We start from the raw sequence: 20,215 nt of genomic DNA on the forward strand, positions 1-20,215 counted from the left end.
CGATTTACTTTTCGGAAGTAAGATGGTTAAGTCGAGGTAAAATGTTGAAAAGAGTTTATGATTTGCGAAATGAAATCAAGTCGTTTATGGAATCAAAAACAAAATTTGTGCTAGAACTTGACGATGAAAATTGGCTCACAGATTTGGCATTTTTAGTAGACTTGACCGCTCATTTAAATGAGTTAAACATGCGTCTTCACGGTGAAAACCAACTGATCAATACAATATTTCAAACTATAACAGCGTTCGAAATGAAATTTAAAGTATGGCAATCTCAAATTAAGGCAAACAATTTTATGCATTTCGACAAGTTGGCTAAACACCGTCCTGTGAACAACGAAAAATATGCAGGCTTGCTTTTCGATTTGATACAGGAATTTGAGAATAGGTTTCAATATTTCCGGAAAAATCATCAATCTTTTGATATATTTGCGAGTCCATTTTCAGTCGACAGTTCATTTTCGAATTTTCAAATGGAATGCATAGAGCTACAATCTGACATTCAACTTAAAGAAAAATTTAATCATGTCTCTTTACTGGACTTCTATAAGCTATATCTTCCCAGAGAAAAATATCCCTTGCTTCACAATCATGCCTTATTCATGTCATCGCTATTTGTGAGCAGTTATTTTCAAGGATAAAGCACACGAAGAATAAAACTAGAACCAAAATATCTGATGAGCATCTTGAGAACTTGCTGAGAATTCCAGCTACTTCCATCGAACCAAATATCGAAGCATTAGTGTCTCAAAAACAATGTCAAACATCTCACTAATTTCATGTTGCTGTCTTGTCTTTTATTTTTATAATAAAAAAGTCATGAATTAATGAAGTTTAAATTACTTAAATATGTTAACTATACATTCTACGTGTTTTGTTCATCAGCTATCGTTAGTGTATTTTATGTGTGGTCAAAAAACAACTCGTCTTCTTCCAATGTGGCCCAGGGAAGCTAAAAGGTTGGACACCCCTGAATTAGAGAGACTTATTTCTACATGGATCGAAGATTGTAACTGAAAACGGATCCCGCTAGCCACTAAATCAAAAGCATTGATTCTCTTGAAAGGGCTATCAAAGATGGAAACGCAGAAGAATTCCACGCTAGTGCTGGGTGGTTTGAGCGTTTCAAAAAGCGAAAACCTACATAATGTTCTAATCACAGGCGAAGCTGCAAGTGCAGATAAGGGGGCGCAAATTATCCAGAGATTTTGAAGAAAATTGTGGAAGAAGAGGGCTATTGTGACCAACAAATTTAATTCCCGCTTTCTTTTGGAAGCGATGCTTTTCCAAGACTTTTCTGGCCAAATCAGAGAAATCTCGACCTGGTTGTAAAGTAGAATGATATTACTGCTAGCAATATGTGAGCAGTTTGGAAGTACATTCTTCTACATTGTACAAATGATTATAGACTTTTCAAATGAATCTAACTTAATTAAATTTAAACCTCATTCTGAGAAACTGAGTGATTCCGACCTGCTAAATTTAGATGCACAGCGGGAAGATCCTGAAGAATATGAAGAAAATTTAATCACTGACAAGCCCAAAGAGATTTCACAGACACAATTTGAAAATATTTTTCGTACAGTCGAAGTTTTTAAGCAACAGTGCTTAGAGGCTGACCCTGATGAAGAGAGGAGCAGTAAAATTTGCAGAAGTGTAGAAGAGGCAATCGGACCATACCGTCAGTTGTATGGCCCGATTGCCTCATTCTGAATATGTTTCATTGTCTTTCAGTTTCATGGTTTTCTTTAACTAGGTACTGAGACCTAGAAAAAAACAATTAAGGGTCAAGAAAGAAATTTGAAGAACAAATTACACTTTTCCCCATAGGTTGTTATATTCGATTAATGCTCCTGTTTTAAAGAGCGTATTAATCGAGGGAGTAGAAACTAGTAGAAAAAAGCTCTGTTATAGCTCTTAAAGTTATTGATACAACAAAACTTCTTTCAGAACTATTTATCGTAATTTTAGAATAGATGCATAGTATAGTGAGCTTTTCTTTTGTTTTTTCTTAGCTGAAGTATTTTGCATGATTAAACCTGACTATGAGTTCCTTATTTTCTCATAATAATCATTCAGCTCTACTTCCGATGGAATAGATAGAGAATAAATATTTCATTCGGATAATATTTCAAGAAAACCTTTTCAATAGAACTTTATTTTTAAGAGCATACATCTTTGTGAACTAAAATCTTTAATTAAAAGTCTGATCTTATCAACAAAATCTTTGCTAAAAACAAAACATTTTAACCAGAATTTATTAAAAACGACCTTTTACCAATTTTGACAGAACCTTAAAACGTTTGTTAATACATTAATGGCATCATTACATTAAGTTTCTCTATATAAAATGCTGTACAATATTGGGATCATATAAAACCTTACTTCCCATACTTTATATCTTAAGAATTTTAGAAAAAATTAAATCCAGATAATCTGTTTTACAGCTATTAACATGCATAGGGAGATATTACAATTGACTTCTTTACTGTTGCTACGTCCAGTTTTACTTATAAATACTTGGAAGACTTGCATTCACTTAAATAAGCTTGAGTAAAACGGTTGTGGCACACTGGGATCATGGGATCAGGCTATTAAGGAGTTGTTCTGGTACGTGCAGGAATTATTAATTGAAGGTATAATTAAGTCATCGTCAATAATTCGTAATATCGAATTGATTAAATACATTCTGTTACTTTGACTGAATTTCCCCCAAATCGAAAACAAAGTATATTCAAGCTCTTAATGTAATGATTTCACTACTGCTTTACGTTTATGTCGCGTATTTTCACTGATTAATTCCTTTATTAGCATGACCCAAATACGCTGAAGTACTTAATAACTTTTGTAATGTCGCTTTTGCTCTCTTTCTCATAATAAAGTTGATTTTAATTCTTTTCTTCGCCCACGGAAGATGCATCTGTTTTCTTCTCTGATGTACTGAAAGATCGAACCTATCTACCATTGCGAATCAAAACATTTAGGAGGGATAATTTAAATATATTATTTTCTCCATTCCATCGCATACCCATTCGAGGAGATGATCCCTAGAAATCTTATTTTTGAACGGCTTTGCAAATTTTTACTTGTCACTCACAATAGTTGACTAAGAATTTTTTTTTTTTATTAAGTTTATATCTTTTCTTTTTAACATTATTTGCAAAACCTTGTTCAGAGACCAAACAAAAAACCTTTTTCAAGCCACTCTGCGCCTCTTCATAGGGCGGTGGTCTCACACTGGACAATAAGATTCGTCTCGCATGAAGACAATCACGAACATCCACATCCAAGGTGAAAATCAAACCACAGTCTGCTGGTTGAAAGTCGATAACCGTGCTTTTTATTAGTCTGGTGTCGGTTGAAATTTTCTCTCTTCGTACAGTTTTATAACTGAAGTATTATTAGCATTTACTGTACCAGTTTTTGGCATTTTATTTTATGTCCGGGAGTAGATGCTATGTACTGAAATTGTATTTTGATATCAGTCGCACCCATTTGAAATGGAAGTTCAATTTTACCTTCATATCATTCACCTGAAGTCACATCTTGTCAGCATGCGGAAATAGGTTTTCCCTATAGAAAATTCGGGTTTTTCATGCCACAAAACAGACTAATCTGCGAGAATCACACACGATATTTACTGCTGTTTACAGATAATACACTAGACTCACAGCCTCCCTTGCTCCTTAGACCTATGAAATAACTAATGGTTTTTCATAGGATAGGTGGTGTCATACAAGAAATCAACTACCATCTAATTAAATCTTTATCTTTACCAAATATTTGTGCTAGTCAGTCCCGGAACCTACAGGCTGTTTTGAGATTGGAGAGGTTATTCGCCATAGACGAAGGGACATTACTACTTGAGAGATTACGAATGTAACAACTTGCTTCTGTCTTATAATTTGATATGTTAAGCAGTTGAAAATTATAGCACATGTTTTCAAGGTTGATTTTATTATGAAAGTGAGCCTTACAAATTCAACTATTACCTCGTCGGAGAATCTAATATGCAAATATCATGAATGATAACAGTTTCTGATCATTTATAATTGATATTGTTATTCTAATTCAAATGTTAGTTGCGCATGAGTTACTCACAAACAGCAGCTTTCTTTTCGGTACTCTGCTAAAAATCACATCACCCTGGGTTGCCATAATTCTTCAATTATTATCAGATAACTGTCTGTTAATTGTGCTAGTTCTCTCTTAATTTTGAAAAATCATAATTTCTGGCTGAAAAAATTCCACTTCTGTAATAGACTTTCTTAACTCGCTTTCAAGTTGAAAAGGATATCCGACAGGTCGGTTGCTCTAAGATCTATGAAATGCGCTCTATGAGGACAAATTGAAAGTCTGTAGGTTGCAGTAGCTAGTCAATAGGCAGAAAAGAGGTGATATGATTGAAACATGTTAATTTTTACAAGGGTTTTATAGGATTGTTATGAAAGACTTTTTTTCAATACATGGCAGAAACTGAGAAAACTTGGGAAATTAATGAGAGTGTAAAATGACTAGATTGTAAAATGAAAATGTTTGCTTGGAGGGGTGGTTGAATAGATTGCTAGAGGCGGTTGTGGCATTGGTGAATGAGTTCAAGAAGTGTGGTAGGCATTGTGTGAATAATGGTTAGTATTGCCTCCCGTATGAGTTTTCAAACTCCTTCAAAATGTCTAAGAAAATAACGATATCTAGATAACTCAATCTGTGACATCATGATAAATGCCTTATATAGTGGATGTATCGTCTCCTTACCCACGAACACTCACAGAATCTCATCTCTCATCTATGGGATGTTAATGATGTATTTTACACATGCCAAAACATTCAAAAATCGTTTGAGCTGGTTGCACTGAACCTCATTAAGACAAGGAATTAAAAACGCAAGAAAAAATATCAAGTCAAGTCAATGCGAAAGAAGGAAAAAGTGGATTCCACTTGAGAGGCGCTAAACAATTCAAAATATTTAAATTAAGATCACAAACCGGCGAACAAATTGTCAGACGAAGATTAGCGGGAGATCGTAATTAACCAACGAGGTATCGAGAACGAAGGAAGTCCCAAGAATATGTCCCCTACCCCCCAAGACACGCTACCTTGCTTCTTCCTCTCAAGTACACCGCAGATAACTAGCGAACCTTGTGCGGCATGCATGTACTTTGTGCATCATCAGTGAACGCATGAAGATTCTACACTCCCATTACAAATCGATCCCTGAGTCATCAGAGACGTCACAATGAACCTCTGGTTTCCATTACTGCCATTAGTTAAAAAAAATCGTTAACGACCCGTTGAAGACTGCACGCAAGTAAATATAACTGAGAAGAGTTTCGGGACTATCCCCTCCTTCCTTTTACGTGTCGTGATCTTTCCTACCTTTTCGGTAGTTCTATAGACAGACTGCTCAAGTAAATAGCATTTATCTCATTTAATATTCGTTATTATTTATTAATGATATTACTTGAATGTTTAGTTATTCATGTTAAATGGCTGGCAGAACAAATAAGGCAGGTTGCTCATCACTGATCCAACATTGTACTGCATGATTTAATATAGACAACAAATTAACGAATCCCCACCCTGTTAAACTTAAGGCCATCATTTACAGACTTTCCTTCGAGAAAAACGAGGAGTGTAGAAACAGAAATATCCTGTAGAATTTTATAAAAAAAAAATTTTTATAACAACCTTCCTAGGGTATGTTATGAAGCGAAAATGCCTTTTTTTTATATAATCACGGAACCATCAGTTACTGGGAAAAAATCTTACAATATAATAATAGAGCTATAAGCTCTGATCATGGTAGGAGGGTAACAGCAATAGCCGAGCCTCAGTTAAAACTTCATTGCCATCCAGACGAAACAATTTGATTTCTAAAAAGGTGTCAGAATAATTTTTAACAAAAATAAAAAATATATATATTTATTTAAAAATTGTAGCTATAAAGAAATAACGTTCTCATTTATATATATTCTGTATTTTATAACTGTAATTTAATTACTTACAAATTAGAAGTTTACTGAGTGATCTCTTGCTCAGTCACATTACCTAAATTAGTCTTGTTAAAACTAATTTTCCTTGATTGCTAAGCGGATATTTCTGAATGTATATAAGTTTCCAGACATGTAATGCAGTTCGATGTATTCTCGGGGTGGCTATTAGACGACGATTTATTCTGATAAATACGTGTTGTGTTGAAAAGGTGATTTTTGACGTTAGCAACTTTAAAGAGGCAAATGAGAAATTTATTTCCTAAGCGTTCTTGAGACATGAGTTGCTAAAATCGGAAAGAGGAATTCTAACATTTCTCGTTTCTAAATCCGATGTGAAAATAATAATTTTATTGAAATATCCAGCAATTACATTGACCAGAAGATTTTTCTTTCTGCGGGATTTGGATTTATTTCATAAAAGTATTTGACGACTTCAAAAATTCTTAAAATTCTTTTGATAAACAATGCAGGAACTGGATTCACTTATAATTCAGTTATAATACTTTGTTTCTAAGAGATGAAATTCTTCTAAAAAACAAAACACTTATTTTGAGGACACGAAACGCTTCATTTCTAAGATTGGGTTAAGTATTTTTGAGAGTAACAAAATACGTTATTTCTAAGAGATGAAGTAGTTATTGAAAATTACAGTGTTTTCATTTCTATGAGATGAAGTGCATTTCCTAGAAAGAACGTAACACCGTTCTCATCATCTGTTACTCGTGTAAAAATGGAGTATCTTATCTATAACATCGTTCAATTTGTAAGACTTTGTCATCTTTTCGAAATCAGCTACTCAACTGGTCTCAGTTGACCTCTTTAGGATGAAGTACTTAATATAGAAGATGAACTTCGTCTCATAGAACATTCTTGTTAAATGAAGATGATTGATTTAAAATTTCTACGAACACTGTGTTCGTATGACTGGAACTCGACGTTATAAATACCTCCTATATATCATCATCACGAACCATGGGCTCACTACCCGTTGGTGTCCGATACCCCCTTTCACTATCTTCTTCCACCTTTCTTTCTCCAGTGCAATGTCTTTCTGCAGTGTCACAATTCTTTGTGAAAATAGTTTTCTTACCTTCCCAAATTAAATTTGAAAATTGCTTGTCTATATACAAGTGAATACAAGTCAAGAATTTCTTAGTGGCGATGTATAAATATTCCCATCAGGTGGAATCAATGTGGCCGTTAGCTGCATTGTGAAATCGAAATGCATGCTGTGTTGCAAACTAAACTCGTAGAGTGACTAACCCCACGTCGGTTATTCATGCGATAACAGCTTTTTAATTAGTTTTATGCAAGTAATATGACAAGAATGAAAACTCAGCTAAAGTGTGTTGTGAATCAACCAGCTAAACAACAATCACCTGGGACCGCGCTGCAGTCAGAATATTTCCATAACATTCCTTTTATAATATTTTGCATTAGATTCTTCTTTGATTGCATCTTCCGATGGTGATTTTCTGTACCCATTCTATTCTTAGAATCTTCCTGTAACAGCTTTTTTCAAATGCCAAAATTCTTTTTCTTGATTCCTTATTTATTACCAATGTTTCAGATCCATACAGTACACCGCTAAAGATGCATATTTCCAGTACTTTTAGTTTTGTTTACAGGCTGATCACTTTACTTTTCCAGATGTTATCCATGGCCTTCAAATTTGTTCTTCCCTTTGCAATCCTGATCTTTATTTCTTTTTTAGTCCAAATCATACGTCATTTCACTTACCAAATATATGATTCGTTCTACATTTTCTATATCAATTCCATGCACTTGTATCTTTTGTTTCGCGTTCTTCTCCCCAAATACCATTGTCTTTATTTTTTCCAAGTTCATAACAAGACCAATTCTTCTCCCTTCCTCATTTAAAAGTTTCAGTGTTTTTTGTAGTTCTCTTTCGTCTTCTTCAATAATAACAATGTCATCTGCAAATCTCAGAGATTGTTAATTCTCATTCCGTGTACAGATATTCCTTTTGCATCTTCCTTCAATTTGTGCATTGCTCTTTCTAAATGTGCAATGAAAATGCTTGGTAATATCGGGCTTCCCTCTCTAGTACCTCTGCTTGTTCTAAACCATTTCCCCAAATCATCACATATTCTTCATATATCTGCACTATAAAAGTTAAGACCTACGCGAACTTAATTCTTAAGACAGTAAACCACGTTTATGGGCCACAAGCCTCTCTAGAGATTGAATCTTAATTTCCTCCAAGAGACCATATACATTGATTCTGCCGCTGTGAGAACGGTAGACAATTCAGAAATTTTACCGTAACGGGATATTTATTAAATATTAAGGGAATTGTATTTAGTGCAAGTATTGCTGGTTATTTATGTTCCCAGCTTAAGAGATGAAATTAAAAGCATCATCCGGGAGATGATACTTCGCCAATGCACGTAGTAAATTGAATAGTTATTTTTATAACCCATCAATGCGTGTAGTGGCCCGAGTAGCTTTCAAATAATACATCTCGCTTTCTTAAAACATACATAAAGCACAATACAAAAATTGAGACCAAAATTAAATTACTTTAAATGGTTTTATAAATTAATAAGATGAATTGGGTTTAAGTTTAGTGCGGGGAAGTTATTTATAGCATTGTTTACAAATTGAAAAGAGAAAAGTTGTAATTTGATTAATGGCGTACTTAATATTCATTTAATGGTACTTGATTTATATTCGGTTGAAATATAGCTAGCCGGTCTAAAGTATAATTGGAGATTTTTTTTTTATTCTGCAGTCTTTTCCCTTTCATTTCAGTCAACAAGGACATCAATTTTTAAATTTTATTATACAAGAATTAGTCCTGATAATACACAATTGAGTTTCTTAATAAATATCTCAAATCACTCAGTTTTGTATCATGAGGAATGACACCGAAGAAATCTTTTGTTAAACCCGAATTTGAACCACTTGATAACAACGGATGAATAATTATAAAGATTGCTTCTTAGCAAAGTCACGTGACAATTTTAGAATAAAATTTTTTATTTGACACTAGCGTTTTAATGCTTATGACTAACCTTATTTATTTTTATAGCATATATAAGACAGTTTTGTGTATTGTTTGGACCGTTATATTCGAATAGCGTATACGTTTTAGAAACAAGATGTTCCCTTAATAATTCAGCTATGCAAAATATCCAAATTAATCCAACGTCATTTAAGGTTTTATTTATTACCTCATCTACATATTATATTTCTTGAAATATAAACTTCTTTTTAACTGCATTAAATCTTTTCATATGAAAAAGTCTCTTTAAAAAAATACTAAAAAAAGTGTCCTTAATTAATGCAAGTTCAATGGTTTATTTGTTACATTTAATATTTACTTTTTCTATTACCTGGGCACGAGGCCAGTTTTGTATATGGCTCTTCGTTTTTTTTTTTTTTTCCATTCATTTTCTTCACTTATAAAATCACCAATTCTCATTCATGGTACCGCCCTATACAGAATAAAGAACATTACAAAAATCCTTCGAATAAATTATCATTCTGAGATCTTTGGTTCACTAAATTCAAATTTTGCTTTAAAACAAACAGACGGTATTTGCAAGACTATAACAATTTTTTTATTAGTATTTTCAAATTTATTAATATTAATATGCTCTTTGGTATAATATTCGGCATTATTAGCACTTTTTACCAGTATTATCACTGTACCCTTCACATTGTCATTCTACCAATGCCGTGCAAGTTCTATCACATATTCATTTCATATTGACAACCTATACAAACAAGTGATACTCTCAACAATGAAACGAAGTTTTTCTGTTTGCCTGTTACAATTGCAACAATGTACCAATTGTATTTACCAATCACTTTGTTTAGGTGGGTCGAGGTACATCTTCGAACTCTTGTTTAATAATGGATTCGTTTATCACAAGTTATCTTAATATTAATACCTATTGGCTACTGTATTGTAATTATTTAAAGTTACTTTTTTTTCAATACGTCTGTAGATATATTTTTTAATCCGTTGTTCCAACATGTTTCGAACTGTATTTTATGTTCAATTTACTCTATTTGCGACATAAGACCACGCGCCTCTCGTTAAGCACTGTTGAAGGTATTTTTTTACGTAAGAACGTGCATATGACTCGCTTAACTTATAGTGATTCCTAACAAATCTAAAGCTGTATGAAATATACAAGAGTTCATCTTCTTGTCTGAATGAAGTCCAAATTTGACTTCATTTCATATTCTACCATCGTGTAATATGTTGCATTTCCTCTTTTTAATAAAATAGAAAAAAATCAATAAAGCTACACATAATAGCTTCTGTCTGTTCAGATAACGAGGGAATTATTATAATGAATTCATCCATCAGTTTTGCATTAACTTTTTCTTTGGATTGATTTAGAAAATGAACAGTTCGCTGCTTTTGTGAATCTTGTCCATAAACCCCACATTAATTGAATCATTCTTTTCTAATTAAGCGGTCTGCTTCCAAGGTCCTTATTTCAGTGCCTTTCACCAACACTTCGTATTTCTGGCGCAGGCCACACACAAAGATGCTTTAATTCGATTTATCTTCTGATGATTGAAAAAGTAAGAAAGTCACCAGCTTTTTACTTCGTATAATTAAATCTTATCTCACCTGGAAATGGTTTTCCTATAAATTATTTTACTGTGGGCAAATACAAAATTTTATTTGCATTATTCACATTGAAAAGGGCAAAATAAAAAAAGTCGTTAGCGATTTACATTATTAAGTTTGGTAACTCGCACGTTTAGGACTTTTTTCATAAATAACAAAGTATTGTGGTTAGAAATGCATGAAGAAAATGAGAAAAATATATTCTGGGTTGATAAGTATGCTTACAGTTTTTAAATAATATTTTATAGATTCTGACTCATTAAATGAATAACTGATTTCTAATAGGTTACATGCACATCTGCGAAAGCTTTCCGTAAAGCCACTTTAGACGTAACAAACAAGGCAGCGGTCTCACGACGAGGACTAAAGATGACCTTCCGCCTGAAGTTGTGCTTAAACATCTACATAGAGAAGCTCGTGTGTCGTAAAGATAAATCTGTCTTTTATGTTAAATGACAGGTTTGTATGCCTTAGCGTTTAGTAATTTAAATATTGTTGTTTGAGGATGTTACATTTACTTTGACTTCGCATGTAGCCTTGAACTCTTTTAAACAAATGAATCATTCATTCTCGAAACATTAAAATAAACGAACACTCGTTTTTTTTGTTAATGAACTAGGGGGTTCCCCCCCCCCCGAGTTCCGAACTGGTTGGTCGGTTCTCCCTGAATTCTGATTGGCGTCCCCCCCCCCCCCCAGAGTTCCGGACTGGTAGGCCAGTTCTCCTTGAATTTTGAAGACTCTACATACAGGGTAGCCACTGAGTTTCAAAAAACGTTACAAAAAATGCTTATCATTTTATATCAGAGGGTAGATAAAAAAGTAATATTAGATATTTTTTATTTCTCTATTATTCAGCTAGTTTTCCACTTTTAATATCATAAACCGGTTTTAGTTTCTAAAAGAGTATGTAAATTGTTTAGACGACCAATGATCGTTTCTGGTTTGTCTCTGCTGTTTTGACTATCCAGCACAAATTTTGCAAGTCGCGTCCCTTCGCCGTTTGACTACTGGAGTTTAGATGTAAAAATATTATCTTATGAAATAACATCCTCCCGTATCATATTCTTTCACACTTTATGAATTTCGAGATTTTATGTTTGTCCTTTTAATATTTGAAATTATATTCTGTGTAATACAACTTTGAAATTTTAAATAAAAAGCGTTCATGAGATTTTTTTTTCTTCCTGAGATGACCGCCTAAATCAACTGTTGTTTTTCCGCTTTATCCTCAAACTCTGTGCACACAAAAAGATTAGTATTAACATTTTATACTAAATTATTCTAGTTTATTCCAACCATAAATCCAGCATAGATCTTCTACTCCATCAGAGTGATTTAGTGTCGTTCTTAAATGATTTTTTTTTAATTAAGCTGCCTCACGAAGCGATTCTAACAAATATGTATTAGTGAGTGGTTAAAGCAAACTATTAAAAAAATGTAGAATCCTAAAAAAAAGGTTTGATAATTCCCTGCTAAATTTTGAGTAATCTATAATTTTTATACTAATAGAGGTATTCCTGATTTCACTTTATCTAATTTGCCTTACCTCTCATGAACGCCCAATTGTGACTGTTCCACGGCAATTAAACTACACTTTCGATGTTAATTAGATATTTATTCTTTCTTTATTATACAAACTACTTTTTCACTTTTGTTCGTTATTAACTTGTCTTATATATTGATAACTAAGCTCCTTCACAGAATTGATGTTAAGTTCCAACGAAAATAAAAAACTCACTGTATCACTATGACTTCTCTAAAATTCTGTGAGTGACAGACAAACTTGCGTCACGCCGTAGTATTTTGAAATGTTTTTTTCTGTTCTCCTTATGCACGTTTGCTTTTCCATGGACTTGCATAATTTTCACGTTTTATCAGTTTATGCATACTTAAAATAATGCAATGTGTGGCTAGTATTTTCAGGTTTCTTATGGACAAATTAGCATAATAAGGGGCGTTTCGTTTGGAAAGTTCATTTAAGGTATCAGTAGATAGACATTGGTTATCTCATTCCTTATAATTAATAGACACATTAGAAAGGATGTAATAAATATAAATAAATTCCGTGTGATGATACAGCGTTCCCCCTTTTTAAGGTGCCATCTAGTCCCCTCAAATTTTCTCCGGGCTCCGGAACAGGCTGACGAATCAGACCTATGGCTGGGTCAGTATTCCTAACTGTAATCCGTGTGTGTGTCCTCGGACCGGTTCGCCTGCTTGCGGGATGAAAAACACCAGATAAACTGGCGGAAAAAAAAAAACCTGCTGTCCACGCGGTTGGCTATGAGGAGGATCCTTGAGCTCCTCACGTCGTTGACGGGAATCGAACCTAGGACACTTTCCCAGGTATATAGTTGCGAAGCGCAAAGCCACTCGGCTAACCGCGTGGACAATAAACAAGGGAATTAAATAGTGCTTAATAGCTTCTTCCACTTAATTTCCCTCTGTTTCATCTTTCAGCTGAAATATAAAGCTCTGTAGTTAGGATTATTTTGGAAGATTGGTGCTCACACGACACAATAATCATGAATACTTGCGAGTAACATAAATTAAACGAACATTAATATAAAATGAACAGGTTTAGTTGGTACCTGATGTTACCTTTCTAAGTAAACGACGCCCATCAATTCCTCCCATAACTTTGAATCATTTATCAAAGACATTAGCGGAAATTTCTTGGAAAAATGTAGCACAAATGTATGCGTTCACAAGACAAGTCTGGAAGATGTAATTATTACGTTACATATTCACTATGTAATTGTAAATTACACAGTGAATATGTAACGTAATAATTAATATTATATATCATATTTGGCAAGATATGAGAAGCAAAGGAGAGAAAATATATATAAATAGGATATTTTGTTAAATCAAACAATAGACTTTGTAAATAACGTTAACCTATGTCGATGTTCTACTATGAGACACGCTTGTGATTATTATGAGAGCTCAACAGAAGATTACAAGCGCATCTCATTGTAGAACTTCGAAAAAATTTAAAGATTGAGAGGGTAATAATACGATGTCCTCAACTTCGAAATTTGCATGCATGGCTTTAATGCTAACCGAAGTGTAGACTTTCGGTTTGGTTTTAAATTAAGATTTTTCCCATATTTTCAAAGGCTATTGCATTAAACCTAATTGATACTTAATCAACAAAGTAATTCTTAAAATAGACTTCCGTGCCATATCATTACATGCGAACATGAGACCAAATTAGTTGTTTCCTTGAAACTTCGCGAAGCTTTTAATTAACAAATGTCGAGAAGGGGAACCTTTATAATTAAAACCTTAAAATAACCACTGAAATATCCACTTGTTAATAAAGTAATGATTAATTTAATCACGAAAAGATATATATACTGGTAATTATAAAACGCGATAGTTTTGGGAAGGGTGCTTTTCTGTATGGCAAGTTTTGGAGCAATAACCTAACGACAGCACTGGTAAACTACTTCACTATTTTACGGTAGAATGCTAAGTATGTTGTGCATTTTAAGGGAATGCATTCTATCATAATATTAGAATAGAGCGAACATATGTATTGTTTGAAGACAAATTACAATAATGAAATCATAATTGGGATTTCTCATCGTACTATGGCCAATAGAAGCGTAGATAATGTTACTACTGCTCGCTAATCGTGTATAATTTACCTTGTTTGCTTGTTATGGTATTATGACGTCAGTAATACATGCTTCAGTAAGAGCTGTACAACAATGGTAGTTGTTACGTGAATACCATTCTTGAAAATTGGTATATTGAGAATTGAAAATTGATGTTGGATTTACTACGTACAGTGTCAATTTGACATTAGTCCGATGGGATTCTTATGGTTCAGTGATACCTAAAGCATAACCGTCAAGAATGGGTATATAGAAGGGAGGGTAAAAATATTCATCAGATGAAACGGCAAACTGAACGTGTACACACTAAATCATATATTGGTTACTTTTATCATTACTGAGATATCCTTATACTTTTTATTTTAAAACATAGTCGTGTTTCAAAGCTCACACAGCGGAATTGATAGATTTCGGGGTCGATATTTACTTTATTACAAGCCTTGTGCTGATGACATTTTCGCAATGCTTAATATCAGCTCAGCTTCACACTTGATGGGTTGGAACTAAAACAAATTGAAGTATACAACTTATGAGAGGTTTGAGCAATTTTTATTGATTTTTAGAAGAAGCTAGTTCGGAAGTAGAGTGATAGGAATCTATCAAACCAAAAATTTTGAGTGTCACTTGGGAATTGAAAACGAAACCATAACTTGACAAACTGAAGAAGAAATATGTTTTTTATGAAATTGGCAACTACCAATATCGCATTCTGAATGAATGATTAATTTTTCCTTTAAAATAACTGCAATAATGCAATCGTTCTTATTTAACTCAGATTATATACCAGAATTATGCAGTTTAATCTAAATGATACAGAGAACAGTAGTTTTGAACAATACTTAATATTCTCTCGGTTATTACACAAGGGATATTCAATGGTTGGAGTCATTAGGATAACGAGTGTATAAAACTGAAGTTTTGTTCATTCTCGAACAATTCGATGGGTTTCTATGACAACCTGCTATTTTGAAATATTTCAGCTGACGGAATTATCCAAATCTCATAATCTAGTCAGTTTAACATAAGAGGCGATGGTAAATGTACAGAAAGCTTTCACCCCTGAAGGTACTTATTCACATTGGCACGCCTTGTGATGATACTATTCTAATATCCATGAGGACAAAATATGCAGCAGGTCTTCTGATCGCATCAGAAATCATTCTGGGTGTGCTATAACGCCATTCGCTTACGTGTTATTTCAAATTTGAATGCATCAATTGAGAGATTGCCCACTTTTTGGAAGGGAATTGCGGTCAGGGTGTACTGTAGTTCCACATTTGAAAAATCCTGAAATCTTTTAAAAAAGAGTTTAATTATTCTCGACAATGAATGTAATGAAAGTAATTTTGCTTTCGTTACATTCATTGACGAAACGTAAAGATAAATATCGCATACTATAGTAATTTTAAATGAAAGAGTCAGGTTTTATACTCTTGCTTGAAGCTGAAGAACGAATGTTTAATCACTTAAACAGTTTTACCTAAATTACTTCTGTTAAAACCAATCCACCAAAGGACGAACTCAAAATTATCCAATAACATATATGGTATTAGCTTAACTTATCTTTGGTTGATGTTGTGCTATAGAAGGGTATATTACTTCCTCCTTTGTTTTCCCTCGATGCAAAACAACGTTTTCAGGTGTCCACATTCTTATGACGGTTCCAGTGAAGCAAAGAGAAACGGATTATTGCAGTTAATAATTTTTTATAATCCATTTGCAAGAATACCGTTCAAGTATAAATTAGTGAAAGGTTTATCCTTCTGGGAGCAGTGTACTTTGAAATAGAGAAGTCTAAACATTGCGCTGCTTCTTTTATTTTTAACCATTTTATTTGACTAATTTGACCATCCGATTATTTACATTCGCCGTGCACGCGCACACAATTTTAAAGAGGTTGTTCTCGTTTGTTATTGTTGTGGCGCACAATTTCAACATAAATGTTTTATTATTATTAAGACAAAGACTTTCGTAAGGAGTCGTTTGTGATCATGACGCCCTAACTTGAGTATATTTACTTATCAGTTTAAGATGGATGAGTCAGTTTGAAAGTGGGGAACTGCAAACCACTACATGGAGAGTGACAATTAGGAAAAATAGTCTTACAAAACATACTGCAAGCTGTGACTTTTCTTTCCTTGTCACTTTATTTTTGAAAATAAGAACATTTTAATAATGAAGCAGTACATATATTTAAAAAACCAATAACTGCATCAAGGATTCTAGACAGTTAAAAATCTTTAATTTTTATTGCTAGATCAATGGCTTGAATAGCACGCTATGTTATTATGCTTTCTTAATGTCATTTTATTGATATTTAAAAAAAAAATGCTAACGCTCACGTGGTATGCAAGCAGATCTTATCATTGCTATGGAAACATTCAAGCTAAGCGTGAGGTCTATCTTACACTGTTACAAGATAGCTTGTACAAATGTTCGTATATTTGGTATACGTAATTGAGTATAAATGGATGAAACTTTCCTGTTCCTGCGGAAATGTTGTTGTTAATTTACTTGTATTATATATAATAACTTGCCTTTTAAGCATAATTTTATATAAATTTCGAATATGCACCTTTTTAAGAAATTTTCCTCACACAGTTCTAAGAGGTTTGATGGCTTCTTCCAATTATTTTCTTTTCCATTTTTAACTTACGTTTTTTCATTCAGAAAATTTCCAAGTTTGAACAATTCCTATCCAGAAGGGAACTGTTTAACAAAACAATTTTCAATCAATTTCCACACCAAATCTAAAATTCTGCGTCACTTAATATTTTTTTCGGTATAGGATTGTTGAACAAATAAATAAAATGATGCACGTCTTAAAAACCGAAGAATTAACTCTACTAGTATACATTTGGGAACTTTCTGCCTTAAAGTAATTTACGATATCATTGAGTGTGCTTCGAGATCCTTCTATGCACTGTGGGGACTTTGATGCACTTATTACATAAAGAATTTCCATAAATCAGAATTTGTAAAAATGCATTAAGGCTTACCAGATAAGAGCATTATCTCTCTTTTTGAGTGTTGAACTCACTGTTAATTAGCCGAATTAGCTGTGTGCTTATAATAATTCAAGATTATGAGTAGCTGCCTATCTTTTTGTTAAAAATAACATTTAGTATTAAAATAATTTATTTACAGGTGGAATCGACATAAACTGTTTGATTAAAAGGGATAATTAGCGTTAACGTATGTGTTAACATCTATTAGTTTGGACTCTTTAAGAGGTTCTTTAAGCTTATTTCTTCGTGAATTAACTTAATGATAATTCATGAAAGAGGTGATCATTTTGATGGAATACTAAGTCACCAAATTAGAAGTTGGAATTTTTTTATAAACGAAACAAGAAAAGTCAATGACAATGATTAAAAAATCATTTAGGGTAGCAACGAATTTCATGTTTATAATACATGATTTTTGTTTGCCGTTTTATTTTTCAGTTGGTGAAACCTATTATTCAACTGAAAAAAAAAACATTAAAAACATTTAATTGTTTATAATGTTATCCATTTCCATTAAAAGTTTGTGATGTTTGTCATTTTTGATATTTACCTGCAACAAAAGTGTGTTGCGTTTTTGCTGAAATTTTCATTCAACAGAAAGGGGAATTGGTTTTGAACAGTAGCAATAATGAAATCCATGTTGTGGATTTCATATTCTCATTTTTTTAATGCGATATGATTTAGGATCCCTTTAACAATATGCTGCTGAACATCAGTAATATGTCTTCTCTCATGTTGTTTTCGTATGTTCATTTTGTTTTCTTGTTTCAAAATCCCGAACATAGTCGCTGCAACAGTCGTTTTAATTGATTCAATAAATTTACTTCAATACCACCTTTAATTTATGCATCTGGTAACTAACTATTCCAAAAAGATCTGTGGCTGGCGGCGTGGAGCATTATCCACCGATCCTTCTGAATAGTTCAAGGATCACGAGTGACTGTAAAGCACAACAGATCTCCCCATAACGGAGTTCAAGTGAATGGAGACTTGTTTTTAAGGGAGAGACTAACGGTTACAAATTAATCTGCGTGGGTCAGCTCGGAACTTGTTAATTATCTCGTAGAATTCATAGAATTGAGTGCCACAGGGATACTTATTAGTTCGAAGCTACAATTATTTTGTAAATGAATTTTGTGTATATCAGTTTTCCTAACTAATTATTATGAAACTAATAGAAGAAATATGGAAAATAGAGAAAACAAAGGTGGGAAAAGGAATAAAGAAAGATAATTTTTCTGCAGAATTACTTTTTCAGTTCTATGGTCTTTTCTTGATTACATGTTCACGCACGCGAATTTCAAGATATCTAAAGAGTGTGAAATTCTTGCGGCAGGCGTTGCCGGGGCCGATAAACGCTTCATAACAAGAGGGAATCAACAATGGTGGTAACCACACACGCTTTCTCGATCATTTCAAGTCGAATGTCACATCTTTATTCTAGGGACTCCATCGATAAGAATAGTAAGGGTTGATGCACACGCCCCAACCGGTCTAATGAGATTTAGTCTCCGCTTTACAAACATGATTCAAAAGGCATTCCAGTACAGAAAAATATATATAAGGACTGGCTTAAAGGGGCGAAGCAAGAATGCATTTCATCTTCCCCGTTATCTGTAGAGGACAGTGTAGGGATAAGATGTAATTGAGCTATTAAAACGCTGATCATGGCAAGAGGGTAACAGCAATAGCCGAGCCTCATTAGAACTTCATTGGCCACACCATTACCCTCCAAGGGTATTAATCTTAATCACCGAATCTCACTGTCGATTCCCCCTGAAATTAAATTTTAGGACGCAGGACATATATGGCCCAGAGGGCGAAGCTTGACACTTTTTATATTCCATGTTGTCTGTTTCGGGAGCAGTGATGGGAGAGATTTGTGAGCTATTTTAGCTCACCCTGAGTGGGCAGAAGTGGTTATGTGTTGTCGTTGGGTGTTAGGATGGCTTTCGGTCTTTTATGTTTCCAGTGGTCATTACCGTCATAGTTTCCGGCTTGTTGTATTAGTTGGTTTGGATGCGTAGATGTCTTCATAAAGACTTTTTCTGCTAGGGAGCATAGTAGTGGAGAGATGTAGGGGATATTTATGTCCCGGTGGATCTCGGCATTCCTGATGAACCACGGGGCGTCCAGTATCATTCGCAGGCACTTGTTCTGTAGTCTTTGTAGCTTGAGGATGTTTGTCTTGGAGGTATGGCTCCAGGCTGTGGAGGCGTATATAATTGTGGGACGGATCACTGTCTTGTAGAGTAGAATTTTGTTTCTTGAGCTTAGTTTGCTGTGTGTGTGTTGATCAAGGGAGCTGGGCGATAACTTTGAAGCTTTGGTGCATGTGCTCTTGATGTGGCTGTTGAAGCATAATCGTTTATCGAGAAGTATTTCGAGGTATTTTGCTTCAGTTTTCCAGGGAAGTTTAGAGTTGAATAGGGTGATGTCTCCTTTGGGGGATGCTCGTCTTCTTGTGAAGAGTATCGTTGTGCTTTTCTGGGGGTTTAATTGTAGTCGCCAGGCTGTAAACCATTTTTCTAGATTCAGGATGGTGTCTTGTAGTTTTTTGGTTACGAGATGTGGTTGGCTAGGTCTGGCTGGTAGAGCCGTGTCATCTGCATAAAGGGCGATGGTGGATGTGAGAGGATTTTGAGGGATATCTGCCATATAGATGTTGAACAGGATCGGGGCTAGCAGTGATCCTTGAGTATAGAAAAATAAGCGCCAATATGGTTAAATGCAGTTCGTATACATTATAGGAATGGAGGTAAGTTTAATCATCTTTGCAGTGTAGCTTAGTTCAGATTTTTAGGGAAGAAACTTCAAAAGTCGTAATCAGCATAATTCCTTTTTTAAAAATAATCCTGTCAAAATAGTATCACGTAAAGCAGTTATCAGGCTTTTTTAAAATATTTTCTTTAAAATAAGATAGAATTAAATATAAGACTATCACACTTTTTTTATATATAATCTTTGTCAA

This window comes from Typopeltis vanoorti, chromosome 18 (assembly GCF_054136105.1).
Source record: "Typopeltis vanoorti isolate ZY-2024b chromosome 18, IOZ_Tvanoo_1.0, whole genome shotgun sequence".
In the NCBI taxonomy this organism is placed as follows: domain Eukaryota; kingdom Metazoa; phylum Arthropoda; class Arachnida; order Uropygi; family Thelyphonidae; genus Typopeltis; species Typopeltis vanoorti.